At 34.0% G+C, this 24,689-nt stretch overlaps 2 pseudogenes; both read right to left on the reverse strand.

Moving 5' to 3' along the window:
• Nucleotides 1-2,974: 2,974 nt before the first annotated feature.
• On the reverse strand, nt 2,975-4,546 carry LOC107024746 (annotated as a pseudogene).
• Nucleotides 4,547-19,955: 15,409 nt separating this feature from the next.
• On the reverse strand, nt 19,956-24,411 carry LOC114077925 (annotated as a pseudogene).
• Between the last annotated feature and the right edge of the window lie 278 nt (nt 24,412-24,689).

Genomic DNA, 24,689 nt, shown 5'->3' on the forward strand with positions numbered 1-24,689 from the left:
ATTTTTAACCTTCCAAGGTCCAGCCTCCTGCGCGTGTTGATAGACCTTTGTAGGGCGCGTAATTCATCTTTTAGCTTTATTTAAAAATAAAATTTGACCCTCCAACGGTAATATCCGACCCATTACATATTTGAATGTAAATCTTCTCTTTTGTAGAACCCTAATTTCCTCTTCTCCTCACCAACCCAATCATCCAAAAATGGTGACCTAATTCATGTTTTTTTTCTTTATTTTTCTCAAATCTTAGCTCTTCAAACTTCAAAACTTAGCTCTTCAAACCTAAAAGTTGAATCTTTGAAGGAATAATTGTTCTTCAAAATGTAAGTTTCAAGCCTATTCTTCTTTATCTATTATTTTGATTTTTATTTCATTCCTTTTTCTTATTATCTGGTTTTATTTCAGATTCTCGTTACTTCTTGCATAAAATTGTAGCACACAATGCGATCAATTAATTTGACAAATCTTTTGTATGGAAGAAGATGATTATACTACAAAGAAAAAGTTTATTGTAATCATGGACTTGTGGTGCGTTTGAAAACTAATAACAGATAGTATTAAATAAATAATATTAAATAATATTAGTATTTACTGTGTACTAATCCTAGTCCTATTAGGATTAGTACTCCTTAATCCTAGTCCTATTAGGATTAGTACTCCTTCCTATATCTCCTATATATATCTCCCATGTATTTCCTTATTAGGTTAACACTTCAATACAATCAATATTCCTTCATGGTATCAAAGCACGGGGGGCTTGCTTGAGCCCATACAGAGACTTCTGGAGTTTGCAAACATGTTGAGGGAAGCGGGGATCAACATAGCCCGGTGGTTGCGTCATGTAGATAGTTTCATCAAGCATGCCATGAAGAAAAGCATTGGAAACATCCAACTGATTGATGAGCCAATTGTTGCGCACGGCGAGTGACAGTACCAGGCGAATGGTTTCCTGCCGAATAACAGGACTGAATGTCTCGGAGTAATCAAGCCCATACTCCTGATTGTAGCCTTTAGCAACCAAACGAGCCTTGTACCTGGAAATACTGCCATCCGCATTGTGTTTAATTTTGTACACCCATTTACAGCCCACTGGGTGCCGCCCATGGGGCTTAGGTACAAGAACCCAAGTTTTCTGATCAGTCAAAGCCTTAAACTCGTCATCCATAGCATGACGCCAATAAGCATTTTTTGAGGCAACAGAGTAGGTTGTTGGTTCACTATCGGGAAGGGGTGTATTTGGTAGTATGGTAGCCTGAAAGGTTTTGGGTTTAAAGATACCGGCTTTGCCACGGGTTAACATGGGATGAGTATTGGGGGGTGGCACGGGCGGTGGTGATTCGGGGGTGGCCGGGAAGGACCCAAAACGGATCGGGCTGGAGATGTTGTGGGTATGGGGTGGTTCGGGTTGGTTGTGAGTGTGGGTGGTGGTTGCGGGTGTATTGTGGGTGACGGTCGAAGGGGTGATGAGGGGTGGTTGGGTAGTGGGTGGAGGTGTGGGGGAAGGTGGTGAGGGACCCTGTGAGTATGTTGGAAAAAGGGGAAGGACGCCAATGAATGATGTATTTGTGGAGGAGGAAATAGACTCGTAGGGAAACTCATTTTCGACAAATTTGACATGACGAGATATGTAGACTTTATGAGTTTGTGGGTCAAGACAGCGATAACCCTTGGAGGTAGGATGATAGCCCAAAAAAATACAAGGACGGGATCGGGGTTGTAATTTGTGAGTAATATGAGGGCGTAGCCAAGGGTAGGCAAGACACCCAAAGACGCGGAGGTTGGTATAATTGGGAAGTTCTTGGTAAAGGAGTTGATAGGGTGATTTGTTGGAGAGAGTGTGACTGGGCATTCTGTTAATGAGGTAGTTTGCGGTGGCTAGAGCTTCTACCCAAAAGGAGACAGGGAGATGAGATTGATGTAGAAGAGTAACCACCGTTTCAATGAGATGGCGATGCTTACGCTCAGCCACCCCATTCTGTTCGGGAGTGTATGGACAGGAGGTTTGATGTATAATTCCCAGGGATTGCAGAAACTGGCCAAAGATGTTATTGACATATTCCTTTCCATTGTCACTTCGAAAAAGTTTAACATGAGAATTGAATTGTGTTTTAACCATTTTTTCAAAAGATATTGGTCATGTCCTTATTATGGGGTAAACATCATTTTATTTATTTTATTTTAGCCGATTAAGAATTTGATTATTAATTTCTTCATCCTTTTCATTATTGAAAAGTCCTAGATCTTGCAACTTTTGGTGTTGGAAGACTAAAGAGAATATTGATTCGAGGTCGAAATTTGTGATTCCCAAATTAATACAGAAATTGGGTGAGCTTGAGAATATAGTAGAATCATCTCAAACCTCAGCCACTGCATTTGAATTGGTTGAGGATAATGAAAAAGTTGACAAGTCAGAAGATTTCAAACAAGATGATGATTGTCTAGGTATGAAATTAAAAATGTTGTAAGAAAAGTTTGAGAAGATGAAAGTAATGCAAAATAGATGGAGAAGAACATGGCAGAATGTGCTCTTTTTTGTTGTAGCTTGTTGTTGTGTTATGGTAATAACTATAAGCTATTGTTTTTGGGTGATGTATAAGAATAAAGGTTCAATGAAGTTACTTTAAGATCTTGATGTAGTGAGATCAATGTTGGAGTAGTGTAGCACTGTTTATGTTGTAATCAATTAGGTGCAAGACTCTTTTGTAATGAACTGTGTGTTCTTCTTATTCTGTTAATTCAATTTGTTGGTTTATGTATTTCTTTTGTGTTTTATTTACAACTGCATTGACATTATTACAGTCACAATTGCATAATTGTATACGTAAAAGTTATGTAAAATTGGGTGCACAATTATTTCAAAAAGAGACAACTAAAATAACAAACTAATGCAGCAGTCACGGCTGCATAATTGTTTCAAACATAAATCAAACTAACGCAGTCACAACTGCAACATAATTGTTTCAAAAACAAACATAGATCAAACTAATGCAGTCACAGCTGCATAATTGTTCAAAAAAACAGATAAAATATCAATCTAAAGCAGTCACAACTGCATAATTGTTTCAAAAACAGCTCAAATATCAAACTAAAGCAGTCTCCATATTAAACATCATCTGCATTAGACCTTGTTCTCCTTCTTTTGTTTTCTCTCATCTCTTGAAGACCTTGTTGAGTTATAACATCCTTTATTATTCCATTTTAAGCCTGATCTTGGTTTATGATGCCCAAGATTTTCAGTCACTATTTGAAGAGTTTATAGGCATCCCAGGCTACATTCACAACATAAACATTGTATTAGATGCTTCATAAGTTATAATTGAAAAAGATGTAAATAATTAAGACAACTACATTGTGGATTGTAAAACCACTCTCTGTATGTAGTATCCCCATTCCAACCATTCTTGGCCTCTTCACTCCTCCAGTACCACCTCCACATCTGTAGCAGTAGCAGCTACATCAGTTCCTCTTCTTCTTTCCCTTCGAGCTACACTAGTTGCAGTTCCTCTTCCCCTTCCATCTACACCAGTTCCAGTTCCTCTACCCCTTCCAGTAGGACCAAAACCATTGACAGCACCACCAATCCCTGTTTCATTAACAGATCCAGTTGTAGTTCCTCTTACCCTTTCAGTTCCAGCTAAACCAGTTTTAGTTCCTCTTCCCCTTCCAGTTCCAGCTAAACCAATTTCAGTTCCTCTTTCCCTTTCAGTTGACTAGCCTATAACATAAGTTGATTAACAAAAATATTAGACTGATAAAGATGTAATATAGCAACTATATTAATTAATATAAACATTACATGTTCTGTAAAACCTCTTGGTCGACCTCTTCCTCTCTTTGTGCTTGATTGTGATTCAGTTGGTGATGCAGAAGAGCCAACACTTGACCTAGTTGAACTAGTATTTGTTCCTTTCCTTCTTCCTTAGCCTGCATTAGCTTGATTATTCAAATGACAACCCCTCTTATTATGACCCTTTGTATGACAAAGACCGCAGGTTATCTCAACACTTCTCTTGGACAATTTTCCTGTTATGTTTTCATTATGCTCCTTTCTCCTACACTTTCTAGGCCTTCCTGGTAGTGTTTTGATAACATGTGGTAATACAGAATGGTTGGTCGATTGTGGCCACATTTCCATGTTAGTCACTGGTTGAATGTAGTGACTATAAACCTTGAGATAAGTCTCCTTGCTATACCAATGTGCAAAATAGTAAATGGGCTCCAATTTTCTAAAATGAAGTGCAGCTATAGCATGACAACAAGGTATTCCTCTTAGCATCCAAGATCTACAAGTACATGTTTTTGTGCCTAGATTCACAATAAATGTGTTATCCCAACTGTCTTTCACCTCAAAACCATATTCATCATTCCATTCAAGGTTACATTGCATCGACTTTGTTGTGTTCTCTGTTAATACCTTTAAGGCCATTGGAGATATGTCTGTTATCAAAGTATCACTGAACTCCCTCAATTGTCCTATTCTTCTCATCACTTTGACCCTTATTTCTTCAAGCATTGTGATGATAGCTTTGTGTCTTGCCCCAGAATCCATGAATTAAAGCTTTCAACCATGTTGTTGTCAACACTATCACAACAGCTAAAAAACTTAAAGTATAATTTAGACCACCTTTCTATATTGTAGTACAATAAGTTATCAATTATTTCAGTACCTAACTTCTCCATATGATTCAAATTTCTTTTCAATTCTTGTTCATATGTAGATTTGGCAGATCTCCAAAAACAGTTTCTTCTTTCAATGTCTTTCCAATTGATAGACCAGTTGGCTAGAACATGTCTTGCACACATTCTTTGTTCTGCATTTGGCAGAAGTTTTTGAATAGCTTTGTCAAGACCCTTCAACAACATTTAGAATATCATGAGATCTAACTTAATGAATAAATGAAAAAGAAAATAGATGAATAAATGAAAAAGAAAATAAATGAATAAATGAGAAGGAAAATAAAAATACCTTTTGCATATCAGTAATGGTTGTCAATTCAGTCTCATCTCCTAGCTCAAGATCATGTCTTACAATCTTGATAAACCATTTCCAAGTGAATGTGTTTTCCACCTCAACAACTGCCCATGCTAGTGGTAGCATTTGGTTGTTCCCATTCCAACAGCCACAAGTAATAGACCTCTAGAAACACCTTTCAAGAAGCAATCATCAAATCTTATAGATCTCCTAGCTCCAGCTTTGAATGCTTTCTTTAAAGCATCAAAACATATGTAAAATGATTGAAACATTTTTCTGCCACCTTCAAAAGTTTCTTCACTAAGTCTCACCACACATGTGCTGCCTGGATTAGTCCTTAAGAGCTCATCTCTATAATCTAAACCACAAATGTGCTGCCTGGATTAGTCCTTAAGAGCTCATCTCTATAATCTAAAATTCTTTTAAACTCCTCCACATGATCACCCATAATTTGTTACAACACAATGTTTCTTGCTTTCCTTGCTACAGTCCTCCCAACATACACATTCAACTCTTTCTTCACTAAAATTTGAAACTGAAAAACTCTAATGCCAGGCTCAGAAATAATTTTGTCCTTGTACCTTTCGGCTAAGTACTTTGAATTCACCAATTTATTTCTGGTTGTGCCATTGCATGTATGTACCGGATTGTAATTCTTCACCATAAAGTCTCCTGTTCTTGAATCAATACTTTCAAACAACAACCACGGACAACCAGCTGTACACTTTACCCTCACCCTAGTTGCATCATTAACATATTAATCTAATTCAACAAGTTCTTGAACTACTATCTAGTAATAGCTTCTCTAAACTGCTTAACACTTTCAAAAGCAAGACCAGTCTCCCAAATTATTAACTGACAGGCAGAATCAAATACAATTTTCTTTTTTTTTTTTTTTGCTCTTGTTGCTTTTCTTTGTTTCTTATAGGCAGTTCAACCTCATCTTCCTCATTAACATCATCATCAGTATCTATTTCAAAATTAACAGCTTCATCTGAATCAAAGTAGGGCTCATCTCCAGCTATCTTATCCTCTAAAGTAGTTTATTTCTTGGATAAATATTCATCATATCCCAAATCAACTCCTTTTTTTTCTAAATCAACTCTTTCAGATTTTCTGGGGCCCTTTTCTTTTCTCTTTTTTATTTTAGCAGCCCTTTTTTCTTTCCTAAGATTTATAACTTCCTCATGAACATCGCTGCCATACTCATCTTCTCCTATCAGACAAATCTGCATTGTCTGAATCATCACTTTCTTCTGTTTCATTTTCCCAATCAGACCCAACTTCTGGAATATCAGATGCAGCAGCATCAAAAGAAGTATCACCCAAGTCTTCTCCAACACTAGTAGAAGCCTATCCAATTCCTCTCCAGCACTAGTAGAAGTCCTACCAAATACTTCACTCAACTCTTTACCCACAATAGGTTGTGCAGGTTGTGCAGGTTCTTCAAACCCCAAACCTTCACTATCCTCAAAAGTCTGACTAGATTCCTTATGAAAAGTAGCATTAGATTACCCACCCACCCCACCCAGATCATTTAGATATTCAATTGCTGGTGGGGCCACAATAGCTTCTTCAACTAAATGAGTCACATAAAGTTCAACAATATCTCTATTTTTTAATTTGTGTACAATACCCATAATATACCTATCACATTTAACTTCAACAACATGGCGACATTTAAGTGGTTTAATATAAACAACACTAGCAATACAGTTATATCCAATTTCTTTAACTATATCAATAAATTCGAAGTAGGACAATTTATCAACATCTACGTCAAAATAATCAGTGACCATACCTCCTTCATACTTAATACGAGGTTTTTGTTGATGTTTTTCGCCATGGTGAAACCTTAAGGTAACGTACATATCTATCGTCAAACTGAAAAGATTAAAAAAAATTAAGCTTCCTGAAAATTCTCAAATCGGTCAAATGCTACAATCATCTAAACAAAGATTACTAACCTGGTAACTCTGTTCTTCACGCGATCCTTTGTTTCTTTCACGAAAATCTTAAAATCAACAACTCAATCACGCTAATGGAAGAGAAATCTTCAGATTCGATCTTCTAGATTTGAGAGAAGAGAAACGAATGAGAATCGCTGGCTTAGGGGATTAGGGATATTTGTTTATAAGTGGGTCGGGTTGTATTTGGGAACGGATCTTAGAGATTTAGAGATATTTGTTTAAAAGTGGCTCGAATTGTATTTTGTGAATGGATAAGATATTTTTTAAATCCTTAGGCGACGTGGACCACTAAAAACACGCGTGTGTAACAATGCCCAGCCTTCAACTGGGAAATAATTCACATCAAACATGTTAAGGGGGTATATAAACACCCGTGTAGTTTAAGTACTAAATCGAATTTTCGTGCCAAGTTCAGGGATTTTTTTAAATGTATTTTGCCTTATTTTTAAGTAACTATATAAGATAAGAGGAACTTTCGCATATAGCCACTCAAAATTAGTCTAATTACGCTTCATAGTTATAGTTTGCTAAATACGATTCATATCTACGTATTATATGGAGGAGAGTGACGAGCAAAACTGGAAGAGAGAGGAGAGAGGCGAGCGGGAGAGGGCAAAAAGTGGAAGAGAGGTGAATTGTATATGTATATTGGTTAGACAATTATATATTATATATATGTATTTGTATATTTTGGCGATAGAGATTGAGAAAGAGGGAGAGAGACGAGCGAGAGAGGACAATAATTTGTATAATTCGCATTTCGTTTGTATAATTTACAGGTACATTTTGTATAATCACGTGTTTTTGTATAATTGAGTAATATAAAGTCTGAAATCATATAAATATAATGAAACTCGAAATAACGAATTGATACAGGCATAAACATATGAACTTTAAACGATTATACAAAATATCTACAAATTTCATTATATAAATTATATCATACGAAATCTAAAAACTTGATGTTTATGCAAACTTTAAAAGTTTATACACAAAAAGATTAAATGTATATGATGACAAAACTGAAAAACCAAAGGAAATCATCGTCATATAGAAATACAAATCAAATAAAGAATTGTTCGCTACGAATTATACAAATGTGGCGCATATACAAACGTGAGTAATTATATAAACTCGAAATCAGCCCACGTAATTAGTGTGTAATGTTAGTCGCGAGTGGTAATTATAGCAAATTATAATTATGATGAGTAATTAAGTAGTATAAGTTTATTAAAGCGCATAATTTTCCGAGATAAGGCACAAGTATGCCCCTAGACTTTTATGACCAAAATTCCAGAGACACACCTTAATTAAACTAAGATCCTATTACCCCTCAACTTTTTTTTTTGGTAATTTGGTACATCTTTTTTCTTATGTGACACACCCCCAGACTCCATGCAATTGAAACGCGTGAGATATATTTGGATGTCACATAAGCCAAAAAGGTGCATAAAATTACAAAAAAAAATGGGTTCGGGGGTATAGGACCTTAGTTTACTTAAGACGTGTCTCTGAGATTTCGGTCATAGTCTAGGGAGGTACTTGTATATTTTCCCTAATTTTCCCATTCTTTAACTTTACCATTTTCTCAAGCTCAACACTTAAATTTTAGTCAAACTATTACAATCCTAAGTCAAGTCCACTAAAATCTTTTACTTTTAGTCTTTACCTACCCTACCTCACGTAAAATATTCACGTTTTCTCTTAATTGAATCACTTTGTTCGTGTAATAATAAATCTAGTATTGTGTAATTGCTTAATTGAATCGACAATAGATTTCATGTGGATTGTTCATGTACGAGGTGTTTGGGTCTATCAAGATACGTATGTCCTCAATTTTTTTCATTACTTTCGAAATGAAAAACCCAAAAAAATGACCAAATCGAACCAAACCGACAATAAACAAATCGACAGTAATTTTTCGTTTGGTTTGGTTTGATTATAAAAATTTATAAGACTAACTAAATTGATTTGCTTTTGATTTTAACCAATAGCCGATCCAAACTGAACCACCAACACCTCAATCTAATCACGGTCTTTCTTTATATATTTTGACAAGTTTTATTTCCTATTAATTAAGTTACCCATATTTTAAATTTTTATTTAATAATTTAAACATATTTTCTTGATAATATCTATGTGATTTTTTTTATGAAATTGTACTTTTTGATACAAATACTCAAATCTAAAAGTAAGGTCATCTAATTGCAAAAATAGATTTATCAACAAATTTCTGCAATACAATTATATTGGATTATAAAGAAGAATATAATATAATAAGAAGAAAAAATTACATCTTCAACATATATTTGTAATACAATCAAACGCAAAAATATTTTGTAATACAAAAAAAACACAAATTCAAAAAAAACACTTGACTAGAACATATTTTGTATAAATTTGGATCACTCTTCTTCAATGAATCCATACAAATGAAATCTACAACTTAGTGCTTTCCATGACTCTCTTGATGTTTTTTATGTTCAAGATGACGGAGTTCTTCCGGGAGCGCGAGCATATAAGATAAAGCCATGCCACCAAAACAAACATGATAGACAGGATCAACAGAATTAGTTACGATATATTTTGTATGATAATTGTCTAGCCGTTTGGCTATAAATCTCCCAAAAAATGAGAACATTGTGAATTTGTAAGGTTAAAATAGGAAATTAGAAGGAAAAAAATGATGAAGATCTTGTAAAAGAATCACAAAAGGAAGACAAAGAAAAAGTTTGGGTAACGAATTTTTTTTTCAATGAATGGAATAAAGACATAAGAAGTTGGGTTGTTATATTGTTTTCTTATAAACAAAGGACGTGTGTCAATGTGATCCTTAAACTGTGGATAATGTGAGGCTCTTTTATTTTAGTTTTGTTATTCATATTTGGTGTGTGTGAGAGGGGTATAAAAGGTAGTTACTTATTTGTATTCAGTGTTTATATTAAATCATATAATTTTATTATAGTTAAGTGATTTAATAAGGTAAAAATGCATATTAGTCAATTACGATTAAGGGTTAAAAGGTTTATCATATATTATTATAAGTGGGAACAAAAAAGTTGAAAGTTGGAATACCAAAATAACCCTATACAGTTGAGTTACTACAATAATACCTTTATATTATTATTATTATTATTGATTATTATAATTATTATTATTATTATTATTATTATTATTATTATTATTATTGTTATTATTATTATTATTATTATTATTATTAAAAGTAATTTAAGTTCCATAACAGAAAACTTTTTACATACCACTAAAATGTTACCGTAATAATTTGAAGTGCATTTATGAGTATTCCCTTTGTCATTATCATTGAGTTGCATTAACAATTTTTTTTCTTAATTGCTGAATTTTGAGGACTTAAAACAATTACCGTTTTAGATTAAAAAAACTTAAATATTAGAGCATATGAAGAGAGAGGTTAGAGCATATGGAGAGATTCATACAATATCAATATTTAATTGAAGAGAATACATGGTTAGATGTCACAATTTATTATTTTTCACTTCTTAATGACTTTAATTGCTAAACTTTTTAGCTTCTACAATTAAATACATTCATTCACAACCTTTCATATACACAATTTCTCTCTTTATAAATTGAATAGAAAATATTAATCCATTACACTTTATATTTTCACATCTTATAGTTCTTATGTAATCTTTTATTCATTGGTCTTTTTTTTTCTTATTAATATATTTGTTTGTTTAATTAACTTCTTTCATTTTGTATGGAAATATAGTGTTAGATATTTGACAATCTTGACAAATCATATAATTGAAGTAGTAATCATTTTTTTTACCAATAAATATAGTGTATCCCACATGATTAAAAGAAACTTTTTTTATCAATACAATCAGAAATTCTTCGGATTCTATTGATCTTTGCAAGATGCAACCTTAGTTGAATGTTTTACCAGAAACATCATTTTTACCCTTTAAGTATTGTATAATGCATCAATTATTCTAAAATAATTATATCATTTGAAATGTTTGGTATTAAATAACATGGGATACACGTGCAACGCACGTGTTCGAAAACTAGTATTATTATAAGTGGGAAGCTCTAAAGTGTAAAGTTAGATTACCAATTTATCCCTATACAGGATAAAAATTATATAGCATCTCATTAATTGATATTAAACTTTAATTACCTCTAAACTTGCTGAATATTACAAAAAACTGGAAAATATGAAAAGTCAGTCACATTATATTATTTATCATAGTCAACCATTAACATTAAGACCTTTCCGAACTAAATCATTGTTTTAAGAAGTCCAAAAAAAATATTTAAATACATTATCCAATTAAATGTGAAATTTAAGACATTAAAGAAAATGAAAGATAAAAAGATAAGCATCTGTTTTTAAAACCCGCTTAATTAGTTTCTTAAAACTTTTGTCTCTTCATTTGCCTATATTGAATAAAGATGATTTTTTCAAATTTATAAATACAAATATTGAATAATATGAAAGAAGCCTAGGATGAAAGGTTAGTTAGACAATTGCTAATCGCAAAATCCATACTTTTATTTGATCTATTCGTATTATTTTAATTTTAGATTTCATGATTTATATGTATATCACATCTATTTATATTTATGTTTGTCATATTTTCTTTCTCAGCTTTGGGGGCATCAAGATTACCACATCAATTGTGCATTTGTAATATGAGGTTTAAAGTTTCAAAGAGAGCGTAAGTAATTTTATTTTAGTTTCTTAAAATATTTTATAGACTTATTCATTTCTTTAGGTTAGAATATTGATTATTTCAAATTTGCAAGTTCTTGATGATTATGAAGTATTTTGGAGTGCTTATGTTATATTAATCTTGATTTTGTTTTGATTTTTGTTAGCTTTACTTAGGTTAAGGATTTTAATTACGGATCTTTCATGCTTCAAGTCAATGACAAGCAACTCCTTTAAATCAAAATTTTAGGACATATACCGTTATGAACTAAGTTCAACCTAATGTGGATATCAAGGTCACACCATTAGTTATTGGGCTGACAAGGGCTATTAGGCCTAGAACAAGCAATAGGGTCAGGTTAATTTGGGATACGGGTCGAGTAGTGGATGTGAGAATGGTTCCATCAAAAGGTGCAACGGTCACTGATTTAGGGATTTGCATATTGAAGAAAATGTTTTTCGTCTCCTCTTCTTCTAGAGTCTAAAGTTTCTCATCTCCGTTCTTCTTCTATCCTTAATTATTTGTTATTTCAATGTTTCCATTATAATTTGATAGTTTGATTATTGCAATCATAATCTTAAGGTTGTAACCGTATTCCACTGTTCTTATCAATATAGTGAGGATTTCGATTTGTTAGATATACAATAGATTTTACATAATTTGAGTTTGAATAAAAATTATCTCAGTTTCTCCTTATATATTATATGACTCAATTTGAGTTTCTCCAATACTATTTGAATAAAAAATTGTCTCACTTTCTCCTTATAAATTATGATTCTATTTGACTTCTCTAATACTATGTGAATTTGTTATAATATAATCTTGTACATTTATGATCTTGAAGTAGGTGTTTATTTTTTACCTTTAGTATCTCCTCCCCTAATAATGTTTTTATATGAAACACAATCAATAAGAGATGATACAGATCTAGAAACAGTCGAACAAAGCCAATATGATTATTATATAGTTCCTTTCATATAATAAAGTTTGATCCGTACATAGATTTTTGTATTCATTTCATATTTTGCTAATTGAATTTATATTTTCTTTTTTCAAGTTTTGGTGTGTATCTCACTACAAGTTTTAACAATACTTATATGGTTTAAGTTTAAACTAATTGACAGAGATTATATTTAATTACCTATTGAATTATCATTATTAATATTCATAAGTCATAACCTTTATGCTTTTCTATTTGATTTATACTTTTGTTTGACTTGATGCAGAAGACTTTTGAATTTTGATTGGATATGAGAGAAGGTGACAAAAACTCGGTAAATTATGTACTGATTTTGTATTCTTTTTCCATGTATATATTGTTATGATTAAAGTCTTAAAGAACGATGTGTATGCTGATTTTTTCTTTCATGTTTAGTTTTTTTATATTTACTCTCTATTAGTCTTCTTTAATTTAGTTTTCTATNGTATGCATATTTCTTATGCTATAATTCTACATTGTTCATAAAACTACAGTTCTAAGCAAAAAATAATTATTATTATTGATCAATCATTAAATTAACCATAGATCAAAAAATCATTTTGTTTTATCATTTTGGTTCAAATAGGACAAGTATATCAAATTATAATTTTTTGTAAACATAGCGAAATTGATTTTACTTATTACATACCTTTTGTTTTATCGTGATTTATTTTATTACAGGGAAAAAAGTTTTAAAAAGTATACGATTAATTTATTTGAGATTGTTCCATTTTGGTACTCATTACACACATGTTTTCGTTGAATTATAATCATCCTAATCAATTTATAAAATATTGCATGAGACAATCGTGCGAAGCACGTGTTCATAAACTAGTATATATCTATATAAAATATTGCATGGGACAATCGTGCGAAGCACGTGTTCATAAACTAGTATATATATATATATAAAATTTATTTTTTACTCCCTCAAAAATAGTGAACTATATTTTGTGCATCACCTTAGAGTCTAGAAATATATAATTTAGTTCAATATAGTCTTCAGTCATAGCTCGGGAGGGGGTAAATAGACTTTCCACAAAGTTTGGGTATCTTAGCGTAGTAAATTTGGTCATATTTAACACGTCATTTTAGTTACATTTTCTAATGAAATTAAAACAAGATTTGATATTAATCCTTAAAATTCAATAGACGACAAAAACTAATAATGATAATAATAATTACTTAGGTCACAAAATTTCTTATATAAACGGCCTCTGAGAGAAAAGTCGAATCATCTTTGAGTTCTGTCAATGAGTAAATCACTTTCTCTCTCTTTCATTGGTACGTATATTTCTTATGCTATAATTCTACATTGTTCATAAAACTACAGTTCTAAGCAAAAAATAATTATTATTATTTATCAATCATTAAATTAACCATAGATCTAAAAATCATTTTGTTTTTATCATTTTGGTTCAAATAGGACAAGTATATCAAATTATATATTTTTTGTAAACATAGCGAAATTGATTTTACTTTATTACATACCTTTTGTTTTATCGTGATTTATTATTGTTACAGGGGAAAAAGTTTTAAAAAGTATACTATTTAGGGTCAATGATATTTTTTGTTTTATTCATAATTTTATCATTTGCACAAAAAATTTAGATATATCTTTCAATCGAAGGCGAAGATAAATTATTTTTTTATTCTTTTAGAATTTTTAATTGAAACAGTAGATATATAGATGTATATTTAATCATTTCTCTCACATAAATTTTTTTATTATTATTTTGATGATGAATTTGTGTTTATTAATTTTTTTAATTATTATTTTGATGATAATTTTTTGTTTATTGCTTTGACATCAATTTTTCTCTCTCTGATCTTCTTGTCGATTGTATCACATGTATATGTCAATTTTATTACATATACATGTACACCCAAAATAAAAACTATATAAATGTAAAAATTATTGTATGATAATAATTTATTTATAACAAAGTAATTTCATTAACCTTATATACCTCATGTATTCAGATATACATTATTTTATTTTCATCGAATTACTTAAAAGTTGTTTAATGTAAGATATAGCGTATAAGATTTCGAAATAAAATATAGAATTATTTTATCACATATCTTATTATAGATATGAAGTAGTCTTGAATTATTTATTTCATTATTTTTATTATAATAATGATATAAGTTATTGAAAGAGTTGGTTTTGGTTCTTGTGGAATCAAACTAAATGGAAGATGAATTAATATGAATATTTGGTAGGAAGATAATTAGTACAAAATACAAGTCAAAGATTGTATCTTGGTAGATGAAAGTTAGGCAAACCATAAAATGGTTTGCTATCTTAACCTTGACAATTTTGACACATAGTGATGTCATGGATGACATCAATAGGATGAATTTATTCCTATAAATAGGTAGCTCTTAATTCATTTTCAAATCATCCTTTCACTTGCCTTCTCATCTTCTAAGGCATTGTGTTCTCTCTCTTGTAGTATTTCACTTATATTCTTTGTATAGTGAAATAAATATTGGTGCAGTTGTTCTTTGGTGGACGTAGGATCATTTTGATCCGAACCACGTTAAATATTGTTGTTCTTCCTTGTTCTTTAGTTTCACGTTTCCGCTAACAATTGGTATCAGAGCAAGGTTCTGTCTGAGTATGCTCTGTGGTTGCAGCACAGTCTGAACTTCCACATCAGAAAAGGATTACTTTGGTTTTCTGTAGTTCCAAATACATTGTAGTAGAAAAGGAAGAACAAGTAAAAAAAAAAAGAGTTCCATGAAGTTTGAAATTGATAGATTTAGTGGGCGCAACAACTTCAATATCTGGAAAATCCAGATGATAGCGTTACTGCGGAGGGAAGGTTCAATCCATGCTATTGACGGAAAGTACCCCGATAAGATATCGGATTCCGACAAAGAAAAGATTGAAGGAGATGCATTGAGTGCAATCCAACTGTCCCTTGCACCTAACGTACTTTGTGAAGTGAGTACAAGTACCGAAGAGACGGCCAAAGAGTTATGGGAAAAGCTGGAAGGGCTTTACCAGGACCAGTCAGTGACAACAAGGATGTTGTTACAACGGCGTCTTCATACATTTAAGATGGATTCAGGTACTTTGTTGCAAGACCATCTAGATGCGTTCAATAAACTTGTGATGGACTTACAAACTGCTGGAATTAAAAAGGACGAGGAGACACTTGCATGTTCTTTACTATTTTCATTGACTTCAAAATATCGTGATATTGAGAATTCAATGATGTATAGCAAACAACCTATTAAACTTGAGCAAGTGCGGCAAGCACTAAACTCTTGTGATGTGCGGATGCATTTTGAAGGAGACAAAAGTGACGAAGCTAGTGGACTCTTTGTAAGAGGTCGTACTAGCCAAAAGGGAAGGAGCAAATCGAAGTACAGATCAAAGTCTCGTGTGAACAAAAAGAATGCGGAGTGTTGGGGCTGTCACAAGAAGGGGCACTTTGAACGAGATTGCCCTATGTCGAAGTCCAAAGAAAAGGCGAGTGCATCCATTGTTGAGAAAGTACATGATAATGATGATGATTATGTACTAACAACATCATGCAATAATGGAGTCTATGACAACAAATGGATCTTAGACTCTGGTTGTACTCTGCATATGACATTCCGAAAAGATTGGTTCAGCAGCTATGAAACAAGCAGAGGAACTGTATTAATGGGCAATAATGCAACTTGTAAAATAGTTGGCATTGGTTCAGTTCATGTTCGCTGCCATGATGGAATCATGAGGACTATTACAGAAGTCCGTCATGTTCCTGATCTAAAGAAGAATTTGATCTCCCTGGGTACTTTAGATAAACAAGGCTATAAGTACATGAGTGAAGGAGGAACTATGAAAGTGACTAAAGGGTCTTTAGTCATGTTGAAGGCCAAGCTGGAGGATGGCCTCTACACACTTGCGGGAAGCACCATTATTGGCTCTGTAAATGCATCTACAGTGCAGTTATCTAATGATGACAAGGCAAAATTATGGCACATGAGACTAGGCCATATGAGCGCACGAGGATTGGAGATGTTGAGCAACCGCAACCTTTTGAATGGTGAGAAGATCAGCACACTTGAATTTTGTGAGCACTGCGTCTTAGGGAAGCAGAAAAAGGTCAGCTTCAGCACTGGCAAGCACAAGACGGGAGGGGTGCTAGACTACATCCATTCAGATTTATGGGGTCCCTCTAAGCTTCCATCAAAGGGAGGAAAGAGGTATCTTCTCACATTCATTGATGATTTTTCACGAAAGGTTTGGGTGCGTTTCCTGAAGACAAAAGGTGATGCTTTTGAAGCATTTAAAGAGTGGAAGATTTTGGTTGAAAATCAAATTGAGAGGAAAATCAAGTATCTTCGCACGGACAATGGCTTGGAGTTTTGCAGTGAAGAGTTCAATGATTTCTGCAAGGTTCATGGGATCGCAAGGCATAAGACGGTCAGGCACACACCACAGCAGAATGGAGTTGCCGAGAGAATGAACAGAACTCTTCTTGAGAAGGCTCGTTGTATGCTCTTACAAGCTAAGATGTCCAAAGTATTTTGGGCTGAAGCAGTTCATACTGCTTCTCATATTGTCAATCGGTCTCCAGCATCAGCGATTGACTTTAAGACTCCGAATGAGGTCTGGTCAGGTGAACCCTCTAACTATTCATACTTGCGAATATTTGGGTGTCCAACTTATTATCATGTTAATGAAGGTAAGCTTGAACCAAGGGCTAAAAAGGCCATATTCGTAGGGTATGTTGATGGAGTAAAAGGGTACAAACTATGGTGTTTGTCTTTACTCAAATTTGTAGTTAGTAGAGATGTTACCTTTGATGAATCCTCTATACTTGATCCTCGTAAAGTTTCTATGGAGTTATCTAGAAACGAGAACAACGAGCAGGTGGAGCTACCGGTGGAGCTTACCAAGAAACGGGATCAAGAGACTCAAAGTGATGAGTCAAAAGATGCAGAAGAACTTGCTTCCAATGAACCATACACAATTGCGAAGGGAAGGGACAAAAGGCGGATACGGAAACCGGAACGTCTTATAGAGCAAGAAAATCTGATTGCACAAGCGTTCGTAGCTGCAGAAGAAGAGATTAAGGATCTCGAGCCCTCTTCGTATATTGAAGCAACTTCTTGCAAAGATGCTGCACAATGGCAGTTGGCCATGATGGAAGAGATGGAGTCTCTTCACAGAAATGAGACATGGGTCTTAGTTAAAAGGCCAAAGGGGATGAGGACAGTTGGATGCAAATGGGTCTACAAAAAGAAAGAAGGTATTCCAGAAGTGGAAGCTGCTAGGTTCAAGGCGAGATTGGTTGCAAAGGGTTTCAGTCAGAAGGAGGGAATTGACTACAATGAGATCTTTTCTCCAGTCGTGAAACATAGCTCAATTCGCGTGCTGCTAGCATTGGTTGCACAATTTGATTTAGAGCTTCAACAGCTTGATGTCAAAACTGCTTTTTTACATGGTGATCTAGAAGAGACAATCTATATGGATCAGCCTGAAGGTTTCCTAGCTGAAGGAAAAGAAGACCATGTATGCCAACTGAAGAAGTCTTTGTATGGTTTGAAGCAATCCCCTAGACAGTGGTACAAGAGGTTTGATGCATTCATGACTACACATGGATTTTCGAGGAGTGCATTTGATAGTTGTGTGTATCACAAGAAGATGTCTGGTAACTCTATGATTTATCTTTTGTTGTATGTTGATGATATGCTTATTGCTGCTAACAACATCACAGAGATAAATATTTTGAAGAAACTGTTGAGCAAGGAATTTGACATGAAGGATCTAGGAGTTGCAAAGAAAATCCTTGGAATGGAAATTTCAAGAGAAAATGGTGTTGTACATCTTTCTCAGAAGAGGTACATCCGAAAAGTTCTTGAAAGATTCAATATGGATATGAGCAAGCCTGTAAGTACACCTTTAGCTTCTCATTTCAAGCTTTCAGAGTTACAAATGCCTCAATCTATGGATGAGGTGGAGCATATGTCAAAGGTTCCTTATGCGAGTGCAGTTGGTAGCATTATGTATGCTATGGTATGCACACGTCCAGATATTGCCCAATCTGTAAGTGTAGTAAGCAAGTACATGGCAAATCCAGGAAAAAGGCATTGGGAAGCTGTCAAGTGGATATTGAGATATCTCAAAGGAGCTCCTGATGTTGGCCTAACCTTTCGGAAAAGTGAAGGTATTTCAATTCTCGGTTATGTTGATTCTGACTATGCAGGGGATCTTGATCGAAGGAGGTCCACAACTGGATACATCTTTACTCTCGTTGGCAGTGCCGTTAGTTGGAAATCGACTTTACAGTCGATTGTCGCTTTGTCTACAACAGAGGCAGAATATATGGCAGCAACGGAGGCAGTGAAAGAAGCTATCTGGTTGAAAGGTTTGGTGGCAGAATTGAGTTCAGCTCAGCTTAAATCAATTCTAAAATGTGATAGTCAAAGTGCTATTCATTTGATTAAAAATCAAAGATTTCATGAGCGCACCAAACACATTGATGTCAGATTTCATTTTATTCGAGATGTCGTAGAAAAGGGAGCTATCAAGGTTGAGAAGGTTATCACAGACGATAACGCTGCAGACATGTTGACCAAAATAGTCCCGCTTGCCAAGTTTGCACACTGCAAGGACTTGGCGGGAGTATGATGCAACTCTAAGAGAACAACTGCTAGGTGGAGCTGGTATGTTCAACAAAGGTTTGATTCTTCTTGTTTCTTACAATGGGATTGCCCAGTAAGCTTAGAAGTTTTGGCCGGAGTTGTTTATACGCATGCTTGGAACACAAACCAAGGTGGAGATTGAAAGAGTTGGTTTTGGTTCTTGTGGAATCAAACTAAATGGAAGATGAATTAATATGAATATTTGGTAGGAAGATAATTAGTACAAAATACAAGTCAAAGATTGTATCTTGGTAGGTGAAAGTTAGGCAAACCATAAAATGGTTTGCTATCTTAACCTTGACAATTTTGACACATAGTGATGTCATGGATGACATCAATAGGATGAATTTATTCCTATAAATAGGTAGCTCTTAATTCATTTTCAAATCATCCTTTCACTTGCCTTCTCATCTTCTAAGGCATTGTGTTCTCTCTCTTGTAGTATTTCACTTATATTCTTTGTATAGTGAAATAAATATTGGTGCAGTTGTTCTTTGGTGGACGTAGGATCATTTTGATCCGAACCACGTTAAATATTGTTGTTCTTCCTTGTTCTTTAGTTTCACGTTTCCGCTAACAGTTATCTTATATATATATAATAAAATTTTTATTCGAAAATAACTCATTCCTAACCGAATCATGATGATAATAGAGACCTTATTCACATATGATTTATGGGGTTCCTTTGTTTTCATTCTTTGTGGTTGAAACAATGTTTTTCTTTGCTAATTTTAGTGTTTTTGTAGTGCTATAAGCTTGCATTGTTTGTTTGTTTGTTTTACTGGATGATCAAACATATAACACTATGATGACTTAACATTGGAGGCTAAACTATGCATGTATATATTATGCTTAAATCAATTGGGAGTTTTTCTGGGGTTGTTTTATTTTTCATTCTCTTTGTTTTGAAACAATGTATTTGGTTGCTAATTTTAGTGTTTTTGTAGTGTTGTAAGTTTGGTTTATGTGTTTGATTTACCAAATGATCAAACATTCTCAAACACATGCCACTATGATGACTTTGCTTTGGAGGCTCTCCTTGTTGCTAGTATATAAGTATAAACACATGTCATGTATTTATTGATTTGATATAAAAACAGATGTCAATAAGTAATTTATCGTATGAAAACCTTATAAGGTGTGGACTATGTGATCCAAAGTAACCATAATTGTTCAAAATAGATAGTAATTATTGGGGGTGAAACACTTATTTATACAAGATTAGATACATATTTTACCAAATGTTTTTTTCTTTTTCAAAACATATACAAGTTCTACATGGTATGGTGTAACCACCAAATAAACATAAGTATTTTCTCAACAATTGTCACAAATATTTTAAGAACTATCTCACCCTTAAAGAGCTGTGGCCGCGCAACACATGATGTATGAGTTAGTCAGACATTACAAGTTCGAACCTTAAGTCAAACATTGTATGTTGTTTGATGATCACAATCATATGGACAATAGGAAATATTCATAAGTTAAAATGGTGTTTCCAAAACATTCCTCAGGTCATATTTGGCTTATTAATGGTAAAGGTTCTCCATCCTGAACCAGATATTTCAAGTTCGAGCTTTAGAAATGAAAGTACTCCTTGTTAAGTAGAATATTATTGAAGATGCATAATAATGATATTGAATTGTGTTTTCAATTTTTGTTCAGTATCTTGAATCTGCTGTTACTTAGAAGCCACCTGGATTGTATATCTTCAATCTGCTTAGCTCGAGAGCCTCGTGCCCTCGTCAAGCTTTTCATAAAAGCACATTAGGAGAAGCAGACAGAACATGACATGCTGTAAGTGATCAATTGACCTGACTGAAGCATGAAGAAGCTCTTGAATAAGGACACTGAGTGTCATGACCCAAGTCCATGACACATATTGTTCTCTTTGTGCCTAGACTTGTCTTTCAGGCTCCGTCACGTTGAGTCCCAAAATCTTGCCTACCATGTGAACTTAGACTTATAAAGCTCTTAACTTTCTTCTCCCATTTTGATGTGATATTTGCCTAATTAAGGTGTCATGTGCACCTCATCTTCTGAAGCTTGCCAGTCTAGAAGCCTAAGAGCTCAAGAATGGGATCTTGAGTAGGATTTGACATGACAGGTTGGAGGATTTCAGATGCAAGGTTTCAATGAGTACTTTTGATGGTGTGCACTTCTCTTGGGTGATCAGAGAAAACAGCACCTTGCTGGACTAATGCTTGGTAGGCTAATGAGTGGATAAGAACAAATCTCAAAGGATAAAAAGATCAGGATCTTGGGTTGATGAGAGGACAATACTTATTCTTGAGGATGAGTTATATATCAGCATTAAACCATAGTAAGTTCCCAATCACCGTAAAAGGAAAGGGTCCTGCTGGGAGTTTCTTGTTTTTCTGGTTGGATTTCCGAAACAATAGATTAGAGATGATTTTCTGGAAGAATGATCTGCAGAGAGTGGTGGTGATGATGATGAACCATTATTCCATTATTTAGCATTTGTGGAGAAATGCTTACTGCATCTACAAGTTGACAACTTTTCTTTAGTTTACTATTTTCATATGTCAGAATGTCATTGTTTATTTAAGCACTGAAAGTTTTCAAAATATCAACTATCTTAAGCTCATGAATGTATGTTTAGATCAATATAAAGCCAATGGATTTAAAAGGGCTTACACCTAGTTTTAGTTTTTACAAGTGAATTCCTGCACTTGTCAACCGAAAATTCTCAAACTTGGATGTACCTTAATCTTCCATATGTTTGCTTTATTCTTTCTTTATCAATTGCGTCAAGTTAAAGAATCAATCCAAGGCACAGAAGGTCAGATCAAAGATGTTACTGATTGGAAACTTTTGTGAAGTCTGAGTACTTGTTGCGGCATGGCAGTGCAGGATGCTGCTTTCACCTTTCCATTCTAGAAATAGAGTTAGTCGTAGTGTTTTTATGATGATAGCAAGGCTTAAGCTATAGAAGACAGCTACTGATGAATTTGGCTACTTTTGTGAAGTCTGAGTACTTGGTGATCGGACTCGAATCAATGAAGTAACATTTTGGTGGATACAGAAAACCACAAAAAGTTGTACCACAAGTTGTGCTTTTGAGAAGTTGAGGTTACCTTGTAGTTTAATAGGTAACTGAGCAACATAATTAAATTTTACCACATGTGGTGGTAGAAACTGCAGAATCGCTTGCAACAGTAGCATCAGTAACAGGAGCCAGGCGAAAAAGATTACTAACTGAAGTTAATGGCTAACTATTCATATAATATGCTCCAAACCTCAGGAGACTTATTGAACCTATAACAACTAGTAACAAGAGATAAATAAAGATAGTTAATAGTTTCACCTTCTCATTCTGGAAATAGACTATATATTGATCCAGAATAGACCTTTTTGCTGTAAAAAGAGTGAATATCCAAGCAGCTTATATTGGTTTTCATATCTCAAACTTGAGCTTTACCTAGTTTTTTCTGTTGCTTGGCACGTTCTACAGATTCTTGGATCTGTCGGTCGTGCTCTCTAAGTATTCGATCCACATCAATTGGTTTTGATGCAGATGAAAGTGGACCACAACATTGGTTGTCTTCCAGGAAGTTAAGGCCATCTGATTCTGCAGGTGGCAACAATTGTTCAATAAGTTGGTTCTTCTCTAGCTTGGAGTTATTTCCTTCCCCTTCCGCCTTTTTTTCATTGTCAGACATCAACCATTGTGCATTTTTTAGGATCCGTGCCTCGTTCTCTCTTGGTAATCCCTGCATATTGGTTGATGGACCTAAAGAAATGATACTTCTTTCCCTTTGAGACATGGTCATTCACTTTAGCTATTAATCCCTTCTGTAGCCTCCCAGGTTTGAGGATCATGTCATTACACTCTCTGAGTAAATCCTGCATTTTGTCTGATTCATCAGGTAATGGACCTGTCCACTTCTTATTTCCCTTTATGTCATGGTCATGAATTGGTTCTTCCCATATTACTCTCTGATTATCCCATATTCTTATTTCCCTTTATGTCACAATATTGCTAGTTAAGGGAATGCTTCATTCTGGATCAAAAAAAGTTGACAGCCCAAAATCTGCAATTTTCAAGATACCATCTTTATTAACTAACAGGTTAGAAGCTTTTACATCTCGATGCAAGACACACACGGCTGTGGCAGTGATCAAGCCCTTTAAGCAGCTGGTTCATGTAACATTTTATCTCAGGTTCAGATAACTTGACACCTTTCTGTTCTTGAATTCCCTTGAGATCATATTCCATGCAATCAAAAACAAGGCTGCACGCCATTTTCGAGACTACACCTTCCAGCTTGATAACATTTGGGTGATCACCAAGCCTTTGCAATAAGAGAATCTCTCTCGCCATAAACTTGAAACTGTCGGGATCAAGATTGTCAGCACAAACCTTTTTCAAGGCGACAATCTTATTGAGCTAACAATCGCGAGCTTTGTAGACATTACTGTAACTTCCTTGGCCAATCTTATGTATCTTCTCAAAAGTATCAGGTGTTCTTGGAAGCCATCCAATTAAAGCTTCACTAGCTACTGCAACAAGCCAGTTAGGCCATCCAGCAGCAACTAGTTCACTTTCTAATCCTTTTGGTACTCCTCTGCTGAGTCTTGGATTCAGTCTTCTTCTCATGGTACTACTGTTTTCTTCCTTTTGATCTGTCATTCATTGAAATTATCTCAGTTTTTTACTAGATATTCCTTAAGCATGATGTGTATAAGATTTGCCAAGAATGTGGGAAAGAAAAACAGATACAACAATAACAATTACTACGAGCTGCGCCTGAAATCTCAAAACAAGCTAAGGTGAACTATATGAATCCTTATAATACATATGATAAAATTAAACAACTACACCTTAGTCCCAAACAAGTCGAGATCGGCTATATAAATGCTCATTTCTTAATCTAAGCTCATATCATATCATATCAAAGCATAAATATTTGATTTGTGCATGTCAAACTTTATGTTAAATCTTTTCTGTATCTTCTGAAAATAAAAAAGACTGATGTTGGTTCACCTTCAATGCCTTTTTGTTACTTCTCTGTTGAGTCCTGATTTGTTGATGAGGCTTTCTTTAATTGATTCATCTCTGTTACTTGAAAATTTTCCATGACTGGAACCCATAGTTTTCCAATCTAATTAAGTATTTTTTCCTACTACTAATGAGAAAACCAATCCAAGGGAGTTGACTTCATAAAACCAATTATAATGGTAGGTTGAGTTGTCCTATTATCAGTTCAATTTGCAAATACATACTTGTTACTCATTTCCCTCTGTCTCAAAATAAGTGACGTTTTGACAATAATTTTCTTTTTATCTCAAAATAAGTGTCACAGTAGGAATTCAAAACAAAAACTAGTACGTTTTAAGAAGTTCAACATAATATTAGTTTGGCATAATACATGTAAACATGCGCGTTAACTTGGCGTTAG

Source organism: Solanum pennellii, chromosome 7 (genome assembly GCF_001406875.1).
Source record: "Solanum pennellii chromosome 7, SPENNV200".
Lineage (NCBI taxonomy): Eukaryota > Viridiplantae > Streptophyta > Magnoliopsida > Solanales > Solanaceae > Solanum > Solanum pennellii.